At 38.7% G+C, this 19,368-nt stretch overlaps 1 pseudogene across 1 annotated transcript; it reads left to right on the plus strand.

Moving 5' to 3' along the window:
* Window positions 1–6,939: 6,939 nt before the first annotated feature.
* LOC308347035 (small nuclear ribonucleoprotein G-like) lies at window positions 6,940–7,246 on the plus strand (annotated as a pseudogene). Its single transcript has one exon. The product of its transcript is annotated as a small nuclear ribonucleoprotein G-like (transcript).
* Window positions 7,247–19,368: the final 12,122 nt, after the last annotated feature.

Raw genomic sequence — 19,368 nt, forward strand, 5'->3', positions numbered from 1 at the left:
TCTCTTAGGAAAGTTGTATTGTCTTCTGTTTCTGCAGGGCATTGACTCAATCCAGTCTGAATCCATACCTGTCTTAAAAATTTTGCCAAAAGAGGTAAAGAAACAGCTAAAACATTCGAACATCCTGATTGATGGATGGATGGATTGATTTCAACCCTTCTTTTAGAGCTGTGGTCTCCATAAGCATTTGGTCCACATTTCAAGTGATTGCTGATGACAATTTTTCAAATATTTTTCCACAGTGTAATATGACAGCCAACTTTCCAGAATGCAGTAACTGTGTTCTTGTACCACTCAGCCAATGCCTACTCAGAGGTAACAAATTTTGCACTTTTTAGGATATAGGTTCGGGTACTATAATAAAACCCAGAATAACAGTGGTTTAAACAAAATAATCTATATTCATGTAGCAATCCAAACTAAGCTGTTAGGGCAGCTCCATGGTATTAGGAACCCAGGGCTCAAGTTATCTTGCTTCTCTGCTGTCCTAAGTAATTGCTCTCATCAAAGAAGTCTCTGTGTTATATCCTTATCTCAGACAGGAGGAGGAGAAAGGAGATTCGGAAAAAGAAATGTCTCTTCCTTGCAGGACTCAGAAGTTGCACACATTGCTTGTGCTCATATTCATTGGTTTGATCATATGACCACACCAACTGTCGAGAGAGGCTGAGAAATACAATCATTTGATAGATGGTCATGTGCGCCAGCTAAATACTCAACCACATGGAAAAAGAAAGGGAACTGGATATGGATATGGGGCACCACTAGCAGATTCTGCCACAATGTCTGCCAGAAAAGCTGGGTACAAATGGATACAATGCCAAAGGGGTCATTCGGACCACTCCTCTGGGTTAACTGCAATAGCCATGGCTGCCACTGATCAGGTCATGTGAGATTATCTGATCAACGGTTGTTTTCTGACTGACAGGCTCAGAATTATTCTCAAATACTAATTCAAACTGTATGGGACTTATATCACATCAAAAGAACTGCTGAGAGCAAATAGATCAATATTTTCTCAGAAGAACCATGACTCATTTAAAAGGACACTCAAGAAAGTTTTCCCCACATAATGGTTGTAGTTTTGTTTTGTTTTGTTTTGTTTTGTTTTGTTTTGTTTTCATTTGAATGTTATATCCTGAAAGAAAATTTCTTTCCCTTCCTCCTTCTTTTTCTCCTTCCTTTCATCTTTTTCTTCTTGGATTCATATTTAATAAGCAGATATAAACTACCTTATATATGCCAGGAGCTTTCACACACACACACACACATCCTACTTAAACCATGCAATAGTCATAGTAGGTAGGTATTATCCTATTTATAAATGTGGGAATTGAGATGTGGGGAAGTTTACTGACTAGCTCAAGATCGCGTTACTAAGTTAAATAATCACACTATGGGAGTGGCTTGTTAGAAACTCCCAGAAAGCCATGTATCTCTGCTCCAGCCTAAAACAGGTGATATGTTTATGTAACTTTCTGTAAAAGTATACAAGATTGCAGTCCAATGAATGAAAGAAACTAATCAGTGTAACTGGTATGAAGAGAGATTTTATTTTTTTTATGTTCATTTAGCCAACATATAGTACATCATTAGTTTTTGATGTAGTGTTCAGCGATTCATTAGTTGCATATAACACCCAATGCTCATCACAACACATTCCTTCCTGAATACCCATCACCCAGTTACCTCATCCGCCTAAACCCCTTCTGTAACCCTCAGTTTGTTTCCCTGGAGTCCAGAGTCTCTCATGGTTTGTTTTCCTCTCTGATTTCTTCCCATTCAGTTTTCTGTCCCTTCCCCTGCAGTCCTCTCTGCTATTCCTTATGTTCCACATATGAATGAAACCATATAATAATTGTCTTTCTCTGCTTGACTTATTTCACTTAGCATAATCCCATCCAGTTCCATCCATGTCAATGCAAATGATAGGTTTCATCCTTTCTGATGGCTGAGTAATATTCCATTGTATATATGAACCACATCTTCTTTATCCATTTATCTATTGAAGGACATCTCGGCTCCTTCCACAGTTTAGCTCTGGACATTTCTGCTATGAACATTAGGGTGCATCTGCCCCTTCTTTTCACTACATCTGTATCTTTGGGATAAATATCCAGTAGTTCAATTGCTGTGTCATAGGGCAGCCCTATTTTTAACATCTTGAGGATGTTAAAAATACTATTTTCCAGAGTAGCTGCACCAGCTTGCATTTCTACCAACAGTGTAAGAGGGTTCCCCTTTCTCCACATCCTCGCCAACACTTGTGGTTTCCTGTCCTGTTAATTTTTGCCATTCTAACTGGTGTAAGGTGGTACCTCGTCGTGGTTTTGATTTGTATTTCCCTGATGGCTAGTGATGTTGAGCATTTTTTCATTTTTTCATGTCTGTCAACCGTTTGTATGTTGAAGAGTGATTTTAGACCACATGGTAGAGACTGCTTACTGTCACCCAATAAAATTCATTCCTTCTTCCTTAATAACATAACCTCCAGTTTTGCTGTGTACAAAGCTGGCCAACCTCCCTTGCACCCTAATTATGTCCAAGATAAGCAAAATTTTTCTGCGCACCATATAGGAAGTATCCTTCAAGGAAAGGGGCATAGCACCCTTCTTCCTTTACTACTTCTGCAGGATGGAATGTAAATATTATTTTGGAGCCTGTTGTGGGTTAAATTGTGCCTCCCTGCAAACTAAGATTTGTTGAAGTCCTAACCTTATTTGGAATAGGGTTGTTGGAGATTTAATCAAGTAGAGATAAGGTGATGAGAGTAGGCCTTAATCCAGGGTGACTATTGTCCTTATAGGAAGAGGAAACTTTGAACACAGACATACAGGGAGAAGCCATGTGAAGATACATGAGCAGGCAGAGAGGGAAGGCAATGTAGAGACATCCAGGGAGAAGATGCCCACGTGATGACAAAGGCAGAGACCAGAGTGATGCGTCTGCAAGCTAAAGAACACCAAAGAATGCCCACAAACAGTGGAAGCTAGAAGACGAAAGAAGGATTCTCTCCTACAAGCTTTACAGAGAGTCTGACCATACTTCTTAATTTTAGACTTTTAGCTTCCAGAACTATAAAACAATCAATTCCCATCATTGTAAGCCAGTTCATTGTACTTTGTTTCAGCAGCCCTGGGAAGCTAATACAGAGCCTAAGCAGTCATCTTAGATCATGAGATGGCTTGCTATGAATGTCAGAACAGCAAGACAGAAAGAGCCTGGGGCCTTGATGACTTCATGGAATAGAGTTCTGAACTACCTGTCTGTGGAGTTTTACAAGATAAAGAAACAAATTTTAATCTTGAAGCAACTGTTGCTTTGAGGTTTTTATTACTTACAGATGAACCTAATTCTGATATGAGCCACATACCTCTCCTATTAAGAGGTACTACAAATGGCTATGGTGTTTAATACTAGCCTTCACTGAATATTCTGATTCTCCACCCATTTTCTCAGTGGAAATGGTTAGGAGTGTGGTAAAGCCAATTATAGATTCTAGCTTTACCAAGGAAGATGGTGAAATTAATGTGGTTCTTCAGAATTGCTAAGAAGCAAATGGCTCCAGGGTTGAAATCATTCGGTAAATGATTATTTGGATTAAATATGATAGTAGCATGGCACAGTGAGTAAAAGAACAGACTATAGCCTCATTAGTTTTGGAATCCAACTCCAAATCCTACACCTTACTAGCTAGCAACATGTGTTAAGTAAGTTATGTCACATTTCTACTCCTCAGCCTACTCATCTCTACTATAGATAAAAGAGACTTGTTAATGGTTGGCTTAACTCATTAGAGCATGAATGAGAACATAATAATGACCTTATAGGATTGTTTAGAGTAAATGAAAAAAACACACAAAAGGCTTAACACAGTTGAAGACACATAATAAGTTCCTTCCCGCCACAAGGTTTTTGCACGTGTGGTTTTCTGTCCATGAATGTTTTCTGTCGTTAGATTCTAGTAAAAATATACTCTTTGTCTGATTAATTTATATTCATGCATTAGCCTCAGCTCAGAATTCATCTCTTCAGAAATCCCATCTTGGTTCCCTCCGTAACTAAGTCACACATAATTTTATTGTTTTTAATCAAAGCTCTTAGTAAAACTTGATTTAGAATAATCACTTGAGTTATTAGTTGGTTGATTTCTACGTTACCTTTTAGGCTGACACTACCCCAAATGTGGTCTACTGGCCAGTGCTGGTTTGCAAGCTACTTAGGACTCATTCTCCAAGAGATAAATACAGAAACTAAGATTAAGTGTTTAGGAACTTTTATAGCAATTTGACATAGTAATTAGGGCTTATATTTTTTATGTTTGATTTTTCATTGTTTTCCTAGTAATTCATTTTTATTATAACTTACAAAAGTATCAGTCTACATTGATTTTTTTTAACTGTTTAACTTACCCTATGGAAAATAATTAACAAAATGGTAATTATAAAGCTTTCCCTATCAATGATTACTTGAAATGTAAATGGACTGAGTCTTCAATCAAAAGGCATAAAGTGACTAAATGGATTAAAACCTAAGACCCAAATACATGCTGTCTATAAGAAAGTCATATTAGATTTAAGAACACATGAGCTGAGAATGAAAAGAAAGGAAAGTCAGTATAAAAAATGACCCAAAAAGGAGCATGGGTGGCAATATTACATCAGACCAATTAGACTTTAAGTGAAAAAAAAAAAAAAAAACCACAAGAGACAAAGAAGGACATTATGTAATGATAAAAGGAAGATACAATAATTAGAAATATGTATGTGCCTAAGGTCAGAGTACCTAAATATATTTAGCAAATGTTAATAAAACTGAAGGGAAAAATAAGTAGAAATACAACAGTGGTAGAAACTTCAATTCTCCATTTTCAATAATAGACAAGAACATCTTCACATAAGATCAATAAAGAAATAAAACCTTGAGCTAGGGGACCTAACACATGTACAGAACATTCCATCCAAAAACAGTAAGATACACATTCTTATCAACCACACACAGATCTCTGTCCAGGTTAGATTACATTAGGTCAAAAACCAAGTCTTAACAAATTTAAGAAGATTGAAATCATACCATGTATCTTTTCTGACCACAATGAAATGAAACTGGAAATCAATAGAAGGAAATTGGAAAATTCACAAATGTGAAAATTAAACAGCATACCCTTGAACAAACACTGGTTCAAAGAAGAAATCAAAAAGGAAATTCCTGAGATAAACAGAAACAAAAACACAACATATCAAATGTATGGGATGCCTCAAAATCATTATTAAAAAAGAAGTTCGTAGTGATACATGGTTACATTAAAAAAGAAGGAATATTTCAAATAAACAGCCTACCTTTATACCTCAAGGAACTGGAAAAAGAACTAAGCCCAAAGTTAGAAGAAGGAAGTAAACAGCAATGATAAGAGCAGAAATAAACAAAATAGAAAAATAATAGAAAAAAAAAAAACAGAACTAAGAGGCTTTATTTTTCCTGGAAAAATAAATCTGACAAGCAAACACTTAGCTAGATGAAGAAAAAAAGAGAGAAGCCCAAATAAATAAAACCAGAAATGAAACAAGAGACTGATGCCACAGAAATAAAAAGCATCAAAAGAGACTACTATGCACAATTATATGCCAACAAATTGGACAACCTAGAAGAACAGACAAATTCCTAGAAACATACAACCTACCATAACTAAATTATGAAGAAATAGAAAGTATAAATAGACATATAACCAGTAAAGAGATTGAATCAGTAATCAAAAACCTCCCAACAAAAATGGCCCCACTGATGAATTCTACCAAACATTTAAAGAATTAATGTCAATGCTCTTCCAAAAAAATTGAAGAGGACACCCTTCCAAACTCAATTCAAAAGCCCATCATTACCTTTCTACCAAAGCCAGACAAAACACCACAAGAAAACTACATGCCAAAATCTCTGATGAATACAGATGAAAAAAAACCCTCAATAAAACACCAGTATATCAAATCCAGCAGGATATTAAAATGATTATATACTCTGACCAAGTGGGATGACTTATCCCTGGAATACAAGCATTTTCCAAAACACAAAATTCAATTAGCATGATACACTACATTAATTGAGTGAAGAATAAAAATCATATGATCATCTCAAAAGATGCAGAAAAAACATTTGAAAAAATCTAACAACATTTTATAATTCAAACTCTCAACAGACTAGGTATAGAACCAAAAAAATTAAGCAAGAAATGGAAATCAAAGGCATCTAATTAGGAGGGGAAGAAGTAAAGTAGTCTCTGTCTGCAGGCAACATGATCTTACATACAGAAAATCCTCAAGACTCTATCAAAAAGAAAAAAAATATTAGAATGAATAAATAAATTCAGTAAAGTTGCAGGATACAAAATCAACATACGAAAATCAATTGTGTTTCTACACAATTTCTACACTACCAATGAACTATCTGAAAAAGAAATTAGGAAAACAATCCTATTTATAACAGCACCAAAAAGGACAAAAGGAAATATTTAGGAGTAAACAATGAAAGAGGTGAAAGACTTTTATACTGAAAGCTACAAAACATTGTTGAAGGAATTAAACAAGACACAGCACATAGAAAGTCAGAAAGACACCCTGTGTTCACTGATTGGAAGAATTAATAGTGTTAAATGTCCATAGTACCCAAAGTGGTCTACAGATTCAATGCACTCTCTAACATGGAATCTAAAAGGGGCATGTGATAAATGGATAAATGGCTGAGCTGAGGTTGAAGAGCATGCATGACAGGAGGCAGTGACCGAGAGGACAACAGTTTCCATGGCTGAGTGTCCCAGGAACATTAAGAACGGAGATTGTTGGATCTATCCAAGCCCTTTCCTATTTAAAAACTCTGATGATATTGCAGGAGTTTAAGGGGATCTTGACTGCCATTTCAAAGCAGCTCTAGGTCCACTGAGTGGACACCATGAGCAAAAGTTACCCTCTCCAGTTGAAAAATTTAAAGACAAGAAGTTATCATTGAAAGTGAACAGCAGAAGACATGTCCAAGGAATACTGAGGGGGTTTGATCTTTTTATGGGTCTTGTGATAGATGAATGTGTGGTGATCACAACTTGGGGTGACTGAACAGCTTTGGAATGATGGTAATACAAGGAAATAGTATCATCATGTTAGAAACCTTGGAGACAATAGAAACAATGGCTGTGTTCAGCAGAGAACTCAGTAATTTCTGCATGTCCCCTCTCCAAATGGCCTGTTACACCAAGATGTAAAAATTCAAGTTGTGAACATTTGTCATATTAAGTTGTTGGTTTTTTTGTTTTGTTTTGTTTTGTTTTGTTTTGTTTTTTGAGGGAGAGAGCATGAGCAGGGGTGGGAGAGCTTCAGAGGCAGAGGAAGCAAGAGAGTCTTAAGCAGGATCCACACTCAGTGTGATGCCCAAGCCTAACCCAGGACTCCATCTCACCACCCTGAGATCATGACCTAAGCCCAAATCAAGAGTCAGTTGAGCTTAACCTACTGCACCACCCAGTTGCCCCTGTCATGTTAAATTTTTATTAAAATTGAAACACCCAAAACTCTGCTAAAATCAGGTCCAAAATCCTCTGACTGACATAAAATTCTCCATCACTTGGTCCCAATATCCTTTCTCATTACTTCATGCCAACAACCCTTTCCCAATACATATTGTCCTAGAGCCACACTAGGCCATTCACGGATTCCCTCAGCATGCCTGACACTTACACAACTTACACTTACACAACTTCATGCCTTTGCTCCAGCTGTTCTCTGTCCGTAATGCCTGCCTTTTCCTCTCCATCCAGCAAGTTCTTATCCCCATTTGAAACCTACTTATCCACATTTGTGAGGCCTTCATGGCTCACTTACACTGTTCAAACATCACTTACAGTGTGAAGACTTCACGGCTCACTTACCCAGATAGTTTGTCTCTCACTCCCCTGCTCCACCATTAAATTATATTCCAATTATTTGTTTGCTTGTCTGCCTTTGTACTGAGACAGGGAGCTCCTTGAGAGCTAGTTTTAATATTCTGGTGCTTAAGCGGAATTGGTAAAAATGCAAATAGCCCATGATGCTGCATTTAAAGCAATTACCGCGGTATTTCGTCTGGCATTCTTTCTTGCTACACAATTTTTTTTTCCTGCACTTATCCCTTCCCAGCTGAATCTTTCATTCTGCTACTTTCAGATTCAAACACAGGAGAAAACATCTCCCCATGCAAGGTTGATAAGCTTATCTGTAAGAAGGGTCAAATAAATGATTCACTTGTGTTTTAAAATCATTGAATATCCACACCACAAAAATCCACAAAGAAAAACTTTCAATCCCAGGAGCATTTTCAGGGAAATGTAACTAGCATGTTTTAACTGACATTTAACTTACTAACAGAATGTACTTTTAGCCATGTTCCAAATAGAATGTATTTCCTTAATAAGAGGAGCATTCTATTTTCTATTAACAGGGTGTTGTTTTACCAAATGAAAATTTAAACATAATAATAATAATAATTATTATTATTATTATTATTATTACACTGAGCTTCTAGTTTCTTCAAAATAAGTTTTTTGAATGAACATAATGGTGTTCAGGACCTCTGTGTTAGAATCAGCAGGAGACTACAGTGGAAACTAGCTTTTTCTTTTTTCTCTCTCTCTTTCTCTCCCCTTTCCTTCCTCCTTCCTTTCTTTCTTTCTTTCTTTCTTTCTTTCTTTCTTTTTCTTTCTTTCTTTCTTCCTTTTACCTCTGTCATATAACCATTGTGCTATTGTGTTGTGTCATAAAACAGTTTAATATCTTAATAATATCATAATGTTTTAATTTATCATAATAAAGATATTTTTAAACTATTTGAGGTAACATTGAACATACCCAAAAGTTGTAGTACCAAACTGAAACAGTTTGAATGTTGCAGTTATATAAACATCCTTCTGAACCTGATCTTTGACATTTTATTTCATAATAAATCTTGAAGTAGACCCATTCTTCCCAAGTTTTTCTCACATAGAACAGTCACCAAGGTACAAGTTTTCCTTTTGTGAGTCTGACCCCCTAAACAAAATGACAACTGTGATAAGTGATAATAAGTTTCAAATGGACATGTTATTCAACAGTGTCCCGAGCAAGATACTATTTTGGACACAGGGAACGATAACAAAAAGTTAGTTTCATATATCTTCAGATTCCACCAGATAAGGTCAAGTTAACAGCAGGGAAATAAGAGGCTCAGCTCTGACAACAGGCTCATCCATGGGAGTGGAGCAGACATTTGAAACAACTTCTGAAAGAAAGCCCAGCGAGAAGACAACACTGGAATCTGAAACATTGCAACAAACAGTAGGACAAGTAGTCCAGCAGGTGACCTCTACAAGGAAGTAGGAACCCTCCTAACCATGACATGCCTAATGAGTATGGACCAGTCCTCCAGGACCTCAAAGGAAAATTAAGGGAGCCAGTTAAGTCAAGTCAGCAGTAGACATAACAGATGTGGTCACAGACTAAGTCTCCAGGACCAAACAAGAGTGAGACAAAGTCAGACATTCAAGGACAAGTTATATACCACGACTCAGGCCCCAGGTTTTTTTTTTTTTAAGATTTTATTTATTTATTTGACAGAGAGAGATCACAAGTAGGCAGAGAGAGAGAAGGGGGGAGGCAGTCTCCCTGCTGAGCAAGGATCCTGATGCGGGACTCGATCCCAGGACCCTGAGATCATGACCTGAGCTGAAGGCAGAGGCTTAACCCACTGAGCCACCCAGGCGCCCCCAGGCCCCAGGTTTTAAGGTGTGTGGCCCACTATTAGAACTGAGGCAATGTCAGAAACCAATATGGGAAAAAAAAAAAGAAAAGAAAAAGAAAACACGACATTGCCTTGTAGAATTCTTTAGATTACTGTTATGTGTCCTCAGTATTGGTCCTGAAGGTTAGGGTGAGGTTGCATATGCTTTGGGGTTCAAGTGCAACCAGCAGTAGGGAGGAAAGTACAGGAAAATACAACAAACAGGGCTGGGAATTAGTCCCTGACCTCATAACTTACACTGAAAGAACTGAGAGGGGACGGGGTAGATGGTACCCAGGAGGAAACATAAGTTACTGTTTTACCAGAGGGAGATTCATAGATACTGAGCTAGCAAAACAAGAGCTGTTCCCTACTGTGAGTTTCAACATAGTGATGCTGACTAATGAATAAAGAGTAGGAAAACTAGGGTACATAATCAGAAAGATTTAGACTATAAATTGACCCAAAACCATTAACTTCTGTGGAATTCCTATGACTTTTATGTGTTGGAAGGATTAAAGCCTTTACAGTTTGTGGCAAGTTATAGGAGAACTTTGGACTGATGACTGAAACTCACATGTGAATGAAGTATTGAACTTTGCTCTCTCTTGATTTCCTTCTCTCCAGCTATTGAAACCTAGAGTTATATAGCTATAAGAAGATACTTAGAGCTCATGGTATACAGCAAGGGCTTCAAGACCTGTGACTATTCTTTCAGGTACTGTAAGGTCAATCCAACTAATTAGTGACACCAAGAATAAGAAGATAAGGAGATAAAAAATGGGACACAGGGTCATTGCCTATCTAGCTAAGGAGTAGAAATGGGTTGATTCAGTGATAGCAGCCACCAACATGCCTGGGAATATGATTCCCAAATAATCCCAGCTTCCTTTTACAGCTATTATGGGTTTTATCATTAGTCAATCATATTTTTTTTTCAAAATCCTGCCTTCTTTTCTAATTGTGAGTGAGACCCCTAGGTGGGTTATAAAAACACTTGAATGGGTTGGCACTAGAGTTTTTAATTATATAGAAAAGAATAAAAAAAAAAAACCCTGAAGCATAGAGAAGATAAGCAAAGAGAAGAGAAAACTTTTAGTTATGTGTGCACATGTGTGTGTGTGCTGAGTCCCAGTATAAAAAACATTTCTTTCTGTGGCTTACAGTTTAAAAATAGGTATAGACACAGGCCTAGATATGGATATAAATATGGAGATAGAGATATATAAGAGAAATAGCTGGCAAAGTCCCTCCAAAATCCTATCACCAACACTATCAGAAGCACTCTCCACCATAATATTCATTGGCATTTACAAAAATACAGTCATAATAAAATGGCCATCTTTGGCAAAGCCACATGTCACTAAGTTAGAACAGAAAGAACAGGTTGCTTTAAGTTTGGAGAGCAAACTTCAAACTTAAGCTTAACTACTCCAAACAATTCTCTCATGTTAAAAAAGAAAAAAAGTCAGGGGTGATTTGAGGAACATCTCGGCTCAGAATTCTTGTCTATTTTATTCCATTCTATTCCATTCTTGTGTTCTGCCAACCCCCAATCTCAGTGTTGTCATTCACTTTCACCCAATTCTAATATGAAATGTTTTTCACACAGAGTATTTATGATGTCTTCCTTATTTTAAGAAAACTTCAATTTTCCACTATAGAATGAATTGCATTCAACAAAGAAAATATAGAAGGAAAATCACTCTTAGTCCTAAAGTTTAAAGCAAATAGTGAAGATTTTTGTAAGCACTGTAAATTATCCAATACTTTCAGAGAGACCTATATTAAACTGCAGGAACAATTTTAAAGATCATATTACATAGGATCTTCTGTTTGGCTTATTTTAGATATTTGAGTTGTATAGACATACATAAATGCACTTCCTGAGAAAATGAAGAGCATGTCAGTATAACACTGCAGTGTCAGCCTTCACAGAAAGCTGTGTAGAAATTCCCACTGATATTTTGGAGTGGGGGTGAACACTGGAATTCCTTTTAAACAGAGTCTCAGCTGCATAATTCTCTGATCTCACACCCACTTGTGCTGATCTTCCTTTTTCTCTGCCCAGGCACAGAGTGGAAAGAGATCAGAACAGCATTCTTACAGAGAGGCAGTTTGACCCTCCACTCCCATTCTGCTCGGACTCCAGTTCAAAGAGAGAAATGAAATCCAAGCAGGGTGTGGTGACACTGTGGGATTTAAGTTTGGCCCAAGCCCGAGCATTGTTATCTCATCTGTTTTACCCAATCCCTGAGCTTTCAAAGTCCTATCTCTGATTCATTCTTTCTCAACCATCTGAACCTTGAACAGAAAAACCTGGCATTTTAGAACCAGATCAGAGTGACAAGTGTCACCTAAATCCAGAGACCTTACTGTGGTCCATAAGATGCTTCATCATCAGGCCTGTCTGCCTGTGGCCCCTTCTCCTGAAACCTTCCCCCTTCTTGCACTGCCCTCCTTTCAGGACTCCAACACTTCCAGAATGCTCCTGCTGCACGTGCAGTTCCCTCCACCTGCAAAGCTTGTCCTTAGGTTTCTGCCTGGCTTAATTCAGATCCCTGCTCTACTTCTGGAATTCCAACCTTCCTGGTCCCATCACTCTGTATCCCATATACCTTGCTCTAGTTTTCCTCACAGCCCTTAGGGCTTAGCGCGATTTCTTCTGCTACAAACATGGCTAAGAATCTTGCCTCTGCCCTTACTCTGATCCTTAACAAATTACATACTCATAACTCTTGTTCTCCATTCCCTTATTGGTAAAAATGAATTCTTGCATAGTTCAAATGGAATGACATGTAAGGCTTTGAACTCAATGCCTCTACATTAGAATGAAAGTTTCATAATGACAAGGATTTGGAAGTCTAAAGCTGGACTTCAACTTCCAAAACAGTACCAAGAATTGGTTTAATAAATATAATTAGAAAAGAGGAAAGGAGAGAGTGAAGAAAGGAGAGGAGAGACAGGAAGAAAATGAAGGACGGAAGGGGGACAATTATGTGCTTGGTCAATTTTAATTTCCGATCATAGTTACTTACTTTTTTCCATGAAGTGGCTCTGAAAGGTTTCTATGAAACAATATGGTTATGATAAATGAATATGCACCTATTTTCCTTATTCCTAAGAGGTCCCTCCTTCCTTCTGACTGTCTGACTCCTTAAAGTTGTTCAATTCTTATTTTTTAAGATACCTGAAAACCAGCAAATAAAGTAAAACATGAGAAACAACATACTGAAGTTAGGATAGCAGTGTCCTAGGTCAGAAAGGTAATAGTTGAGACCCAGAGTCTACAAAGACCTACAAGGGTAGGGTGGCCCATATAGCTGAGGGCCCATAACTATGAAGTTCTCCAGACAAGACACTAAATTATTTGCATGCAACTGGTAGAACTCTGTGAAATCTCACAAACAAAGCCCAAAATCAAATGTATCTGTCATCAGAAGTCCTGGAAGAAGTCCAGGCAAGCACAAAATTAATGTCAGGGAAATCTACCAGTGGTCCTCCAGTCAACTCTAAGCTTCATGGTGCAGAGACTGTCTCTGATTATTCTCTTCCATATCCACATACCCACAGTGCCTTGCTAACTCCTGACATGTTGTGCAACCAAAATGATTAGGTGTTCAGTGAATCAATTATGAATAAATTAAGGTTTTTCTTCAGTTGAAGGTAAAAAACCCAACCCAAATTCTCTTAAACACAAAAATAACAAACTTGAAGAGCCCAGGTTTAGATTTGACTTCAGAAGCAGCCAAATGCAAAGCCCAAATATGATCTTCAAGATGTGCAGTTTCTCTTCTCTTTATATTCTCAGACCACAAGCAGGGCTACATGCTTTCTTACTCTCGTCCAGCAGGAGAAAGGACATGACTTTCACATCCGTGAATGGGGATTGGGAGGGAGCATATAGTATCACCTCTGCTTGGAACACACACTGCTTTTGAACCAATCACTGGAGTTAAGGAAAGGCAAGGTGCTGAATGTCTGAAGCCTCTTTAAGGAGAACATAGGTTGGGCTTAGAGTAAAGGTGGCAGAGGAGTACCAGACTGAGATGACATCAGGTCTCAGGAGTTCAGCTAGTTAGTTATCAAACCATTCCGAACACCTACAAACCCAACAGGAGATCAAAGAGAAGAAGAGCAGCAATTCTAGAAACAGAAAAATCAACCACTTTCTGAAAGGTAGGATGTGTGGAGAAGTGAATCTGAAACGATGGGAAGATAGACCATGGAGAGAGGGGCTGGCTCCCAGCAAGCAGTGGAGCAATGGAGCACAAAATCCAAACTGTTAAGTCTGCTCCACTGAGGGACATTGCTCCAGAGGCTAAGAGAGGGTGGGGCCCTTGTGGGGACCATGTGGTCATAGGTCCTGCGGGGTCACAGAAGGATCGGGGGTGTCTGAGTGTAGCAGAGTTCACAGGTATCAGAGCAGGGAGGCTGACTACAGAGATGGAGCTGAGGAGTGAGCTCTCAGCTTGGGGTTACCTTAAACTGTGATCCACGGCACAGTCGTACCACTGTTCTTTGAGCAGGGACCCAACAAGTGGCAGATCTGGGGACACCCACCTTCCTCTGCCAGAAGAGCAGCACTGCAGGAATCTGCTGGGTTTGGAGACTCCAAATGGTGCTGTGTGCCAGAGACAGAAACGCTCAGTCACAGGCCAGCTGAGCTCAGAACGCAACTGGAGACCAGGGAGATGGGAATGATTGAGCGCTTTTCTCCAAGGGTACACTGAGGAGTGGGGCCCTGAGCTCTTGGCTCCTCTGGACTGGAGATTGGGAGGCCACCATTATCGTTCCCATCCTCCAGAGCTCTACAGAAAGTGTTCAAGGAACAAAAGCTCCCAAGAGCAAACCCGAGCAGATAACTTAGCCCGGCCCCTGGCAAGGGCTGTGCAATTCCACCTCAGGAAAAGACATTTGCGAATCACTACCACAGGCCCCTCCCCCAGAAGATCAGCAAAAACATCCAGCCAAAACCAAGCTCACTGATCAAGGAGAACAGAGGAATTCCAGAGGAGGGGAAGGCAAAGCTTGCACTTAATGGCTTTCTACCCATGATTCTTTAGTTTTGCAAAGTTAATTAAATTTTTTAATTTTATTTATTTCTTACTCTAATTTATTTAACTTTTCCTCTTTCCTTTTTTAAAATTTTTTAACTAGTTTGTCTTAACAAAAGGAAAAACTTCTTAAACCTTCATTATTATAGTCATATTTTATCCTTCATTGTATCTAACTTTATTTTTTGAAAATATGTTGGGATTTTTCTTCAAAAAAATTTTGGGATACAATTTCCTCTACTAGATCAAAATATACACTAAATCTAGCACAGGGCTAGAGAGAATTCTCTCCACTTTCTTTTTCTATCTTTTTCCAACCAACTTATCTTATCAATTCCTTTTTTAGAATTCTTTTTTAATTTTCACCTTTACAGTCATATTCCATCTCTTCATCGTGTTTACCCTTATTTTTGTATGTATATAAGTTCTTCTTTCTTTAAAATCTTGGGACGTAGTTTCTTCTCAGAGACCAAAATACACCCAAAATCAAGTGGATGGCTCTGTTCTAGTCACCAGTCTAATATATATATATTCTTAAATTCTTTTTATTTTTTTTAATTTTTTAAATTTTTTTTTAAATTTCTATTTACCCCCTTTCTTCTCCCCCTGATTTGGGGTCTCTTCTGATTTGGTTATCGTACATTTTTCTGGGTTCTTTGCCAACCATTTACTATTTTATTTTCTCATTCATATATTCTTATCTGGGTAAAATGAAACCTGGAAAAACTCACCACAAAAAAAGAGAACAAGAGGCAGTACTGATGGCTAGGGACCTAATCAATACGGACATTGGTAATATGTCAGATCTAGAGTTCAGAATGATGATTCTCAGTGTGCTAGCTGGGCTCAAAAAGGCATGGAAGATGTTAGAGAAACCCTGTCCAGAGAAGTAAAATCCCTTTCTGGAGAAATAAAAGAACTAAAATCTAACCAAGCTGAAATTTAAAAAGCTATTAATGAGGTGTAATAAAAATGGAGGCTTTTACTGCTAGGATAAATGAACAGAAGAGAGAATTAGTGATATAGAAGACCAAATGATGGAGAATAAAGAAGTTGAGCAAAAGAGAGACAAACAACTACTGGACCACAAGGGAAAAATTTGAGAGATAAGTGATAACACAAGATAAAACAATATTAGAATAATTGGAACTCCGGAAGAAAAAGAAAGAGGAGGGGATGGCAAAAGGTATATTGGAATGAATTACAGTAGAGATTTTCCTAATATGGCAAAGGAAACAAGCATCAAAATCCAGGAGGAACAGAGAATTCCCCTCAAAATCAATTAAAAAAGGTCCACACCTTGTCATCTAATAGTAAAACTTATAAGTCTTGGCGACAAAGAGAAAATCCTGAAAGCAGCCACAGACAAGAAGTCTGTAACATACAGTGGTAAAAATATTGGATTGGCAGCAGACTTATCCACAGAGACCTGGTAGTCCAGAAAAAAATGGGCATGATATATTCAGAGCACTAAATGAGAAAAACATGCAGCCAAGAATACTATATCCAGCTAGGCTACCATTGAAAATAGAAGGAGAGATAAAATGCTTCCAGGACAACTAAAATCAAAAGAATTTGCAAACACCAAACCAGCCCTACAGGAAATATTGAAAGGGGTCCTCTAAGCAAAGAGAGAGCCTAAAAGCAGTAGAACAGAAAGGAGCAGAGAAAATATACAGTAGCAGTCACCTTACAGGTAATACAATGGCACTAAGTTCATATCTTTCAATAGTTACCCTGAATGTAATACAGCTAAATGCCCTCCAAAAAGACAGGTGATATCATAATGGATAAAAAAAAAAAAAACCCATCAATATGCTGTCTACAAGAAACACATTTTAGACACAAAGATACCTCCAGATTTAAAGTGAGGGGGTGGAAAACAATTTACCTTGCTAATGGACATCCAAAGAAAGCTGGATGGCAATCCTTATATCAGATAAATTAGATTTTAAGCCAAAGATTACAATAAGAGATGAGGAAGGACACTATATCATATTCAAAGGCTCTGTCCAACAAGAAGATCTAACAATTTTAAATATCTATGCCCCTAACATGGGAGCAGCCAACTATATAAACTATATAAACCAATTACTAACAAAATCAAAGAAATACATCAGCAATAATACAATGATAGTAGGAGATTTTAACACCCCCCTCACTGAAATGGACATATAATCCAAGCAAAAGATCAACAAGGAAATAAAGGCCTTAAAGTGACACACTGGACCAGATAGACATCACAGATATATTCAGAACATTCCATCCCAAAGCAACAGAATACACATTCTTCCCTACTGGACCATTCTCCAGAATCGATCCCATCCAGGGTCACAAATCAACTACCAGCCAGTACCAAAACATTCAGATCATTCCCTGCATATTTTCAGACCACAATACTTGAAGCTAGAACTCAATCACAAGAAGAAAGTTGGAAAGAACTCAAATACATGGAAGCCAAAGAACATCCTACTTAAGAATGAATGGGTCAACCAGGAAATTAAAGAAGAATTGAAAAAATTCATGGAAACAATGAAAATGAAAACACAACTGTTCAAAATCTGTGGGACACATCAAAGGTGGTCCTCAGAGGAAAGTATATAGCAATACAAGCCTTTTTCAAGAAACAAGAAAGGTCTGAAGAACACAACCTAAACCTACACCTAAGGGAGCTAGAGAAAGAACAACAAAGAAAGCCTAAACCCAGCAGGAGAAGAGAAATCATAAAGATCAGAGCAGAAATCAATGAACTAGAAAACAAAAAAGCAGTAGAACAAATCAACGAAACTAGGAGCTGGTTTTTTGAAAGAATTAACAAGATTGATAAAACCCTGCCCAGACTTATCAAAAAGAAAAGAGAAAGGATCCAAATAAATAAAATCATGGGTGAAAGAGAGATTACAACCTGCACCAAAGAAATACAAACAATTATAAGAACAAATTTTGAGCAACAATACGTCAGGAAATTTGACAATCTGGAAGAAACGGATGCATTCCTAGAGTTGTATAAACTACCAAAACTGAACCAGGAAGAAACAGAAAACCTGAACTGACCCATAACCAGTAAGGAGATTGAAGCAGTCATCAAAAATCTCCCAACAAAGAAGAGCCCAGGGCCAGACAACTTCTTAGGGGAATTCTACCAAACATTTAAAGAAGAATTAACAGCTATACTCCTGAGACTGTTTCAAAAATAGAAATGAAAGGAAAACCTCCAAACTCATTTTATGAGACCAGCATTACCTTGATCCCAAAGTCAGACAAAGACCCCACCAAAAAGGAAAATTACAGACCAATATCCTTGATGAACACAGATGTGAAAATTCTCATGAAAATACTAGCCAATAGGATCCAACAGTACATTAAAAGGATTATTCACCATGAAGAAGTGGGATTTATTCCTGGGCTGCAAGGTTGGTTCAGATTCCACAAATCAATCAATGCGATACAATACATTAATAAAAGAAAGAACAAGAACCATTGATACATTTGACAATGTATGGCATCTTTCCTTGATCAAAACTCCTCAGAGTGTAGGAATAGAAGGTACATACCTTAATATCATCAAAGTCATCTATGAAAAAGCCACCGCAGATTTCTGGTCAAGATGGTGGAGAAGTAGCAGGCTGAGACAACATTGGGTAGCAGGAGATCAGCTAGATAGCTTATCTAACCATTGTGAACACCTACAAATCCAACAGGAAATCGAAGAGAAGAAGAGCAACAATTCTAGAAACAGAAAATCGACCACTTTCTGAAAGGTAGGACCGGCGGAGAAGTGAATCCAAAGCGATGGGAAGACAGACCGCGGGGGGGAGGGGCCAGCTCCCGGCAAGCGGCGGAGCAACAGAGCACAAAATCAGGACTTTTAAAAGTCTGCTCCAGGGAGGGACATCACTCCAGAGGCTAAACCGGGGGGAAGCCCACGCAGGGTCAGCATAACCCCAGGTCCCGTGGGCTCACCAGGGGTGTCTGAGTGTCGCAGAGCTCGCAGATATTAGAGCGGGGAAGCCGGCTACAGAGACAGAGCCACTGAGTGAGCTCTCAGCTCGGGGTTACCTTGAGCCGGTCGCAGGCTGGGTGGGCTCAGAGCGCAGCCAGAGGCCACGGAGATGGAAGCGACCGGGTGCTTTTCTCCAAGTGCGAGCAATTGAGCGCTTTCCTCCAGGCTCAACTGGAGGCCAGGGAGACGGGGGTAGTTGGGCGCTTTTCTCAGAGGTCGCACTGAGAAGCGGGACCCTGAGCTCTCAAGCTCCTCCGGGCCGGAGACTGAGAGGCCGCCATCTTCATTCCCGTCCTCCGGAACTCTACGGAAAGCACTCAGGGAACAAAAGCTCCCAAAAGCAAACCTGAGCGGATTACTGAGCCTAGCTCCTGATAAGGGCGGGGCAATTCCGCCTGGGGCAAAGACACTTGAGAATCACTACAACAGGCCCCTCCCCCACAAGATCAACAAGAAACCCAGCCAAGACCAACTTCACTCACCAAGAACAGTGGAATTCCAGAGGAGGAGAAAGCAAATCTTACCTGGACAAAATGA

This window comes from Martes martes (assembly GCF_963455335.1).
Source record: "Martes martes genome assembly, chromosome: 8".
NCBI classification, from domain to species: domain Eukaryota; kingdom Metazoa; phylum Chordata; class Mammalia; order Carnivora; family Mustelidae; genus Martes; species Martes martes.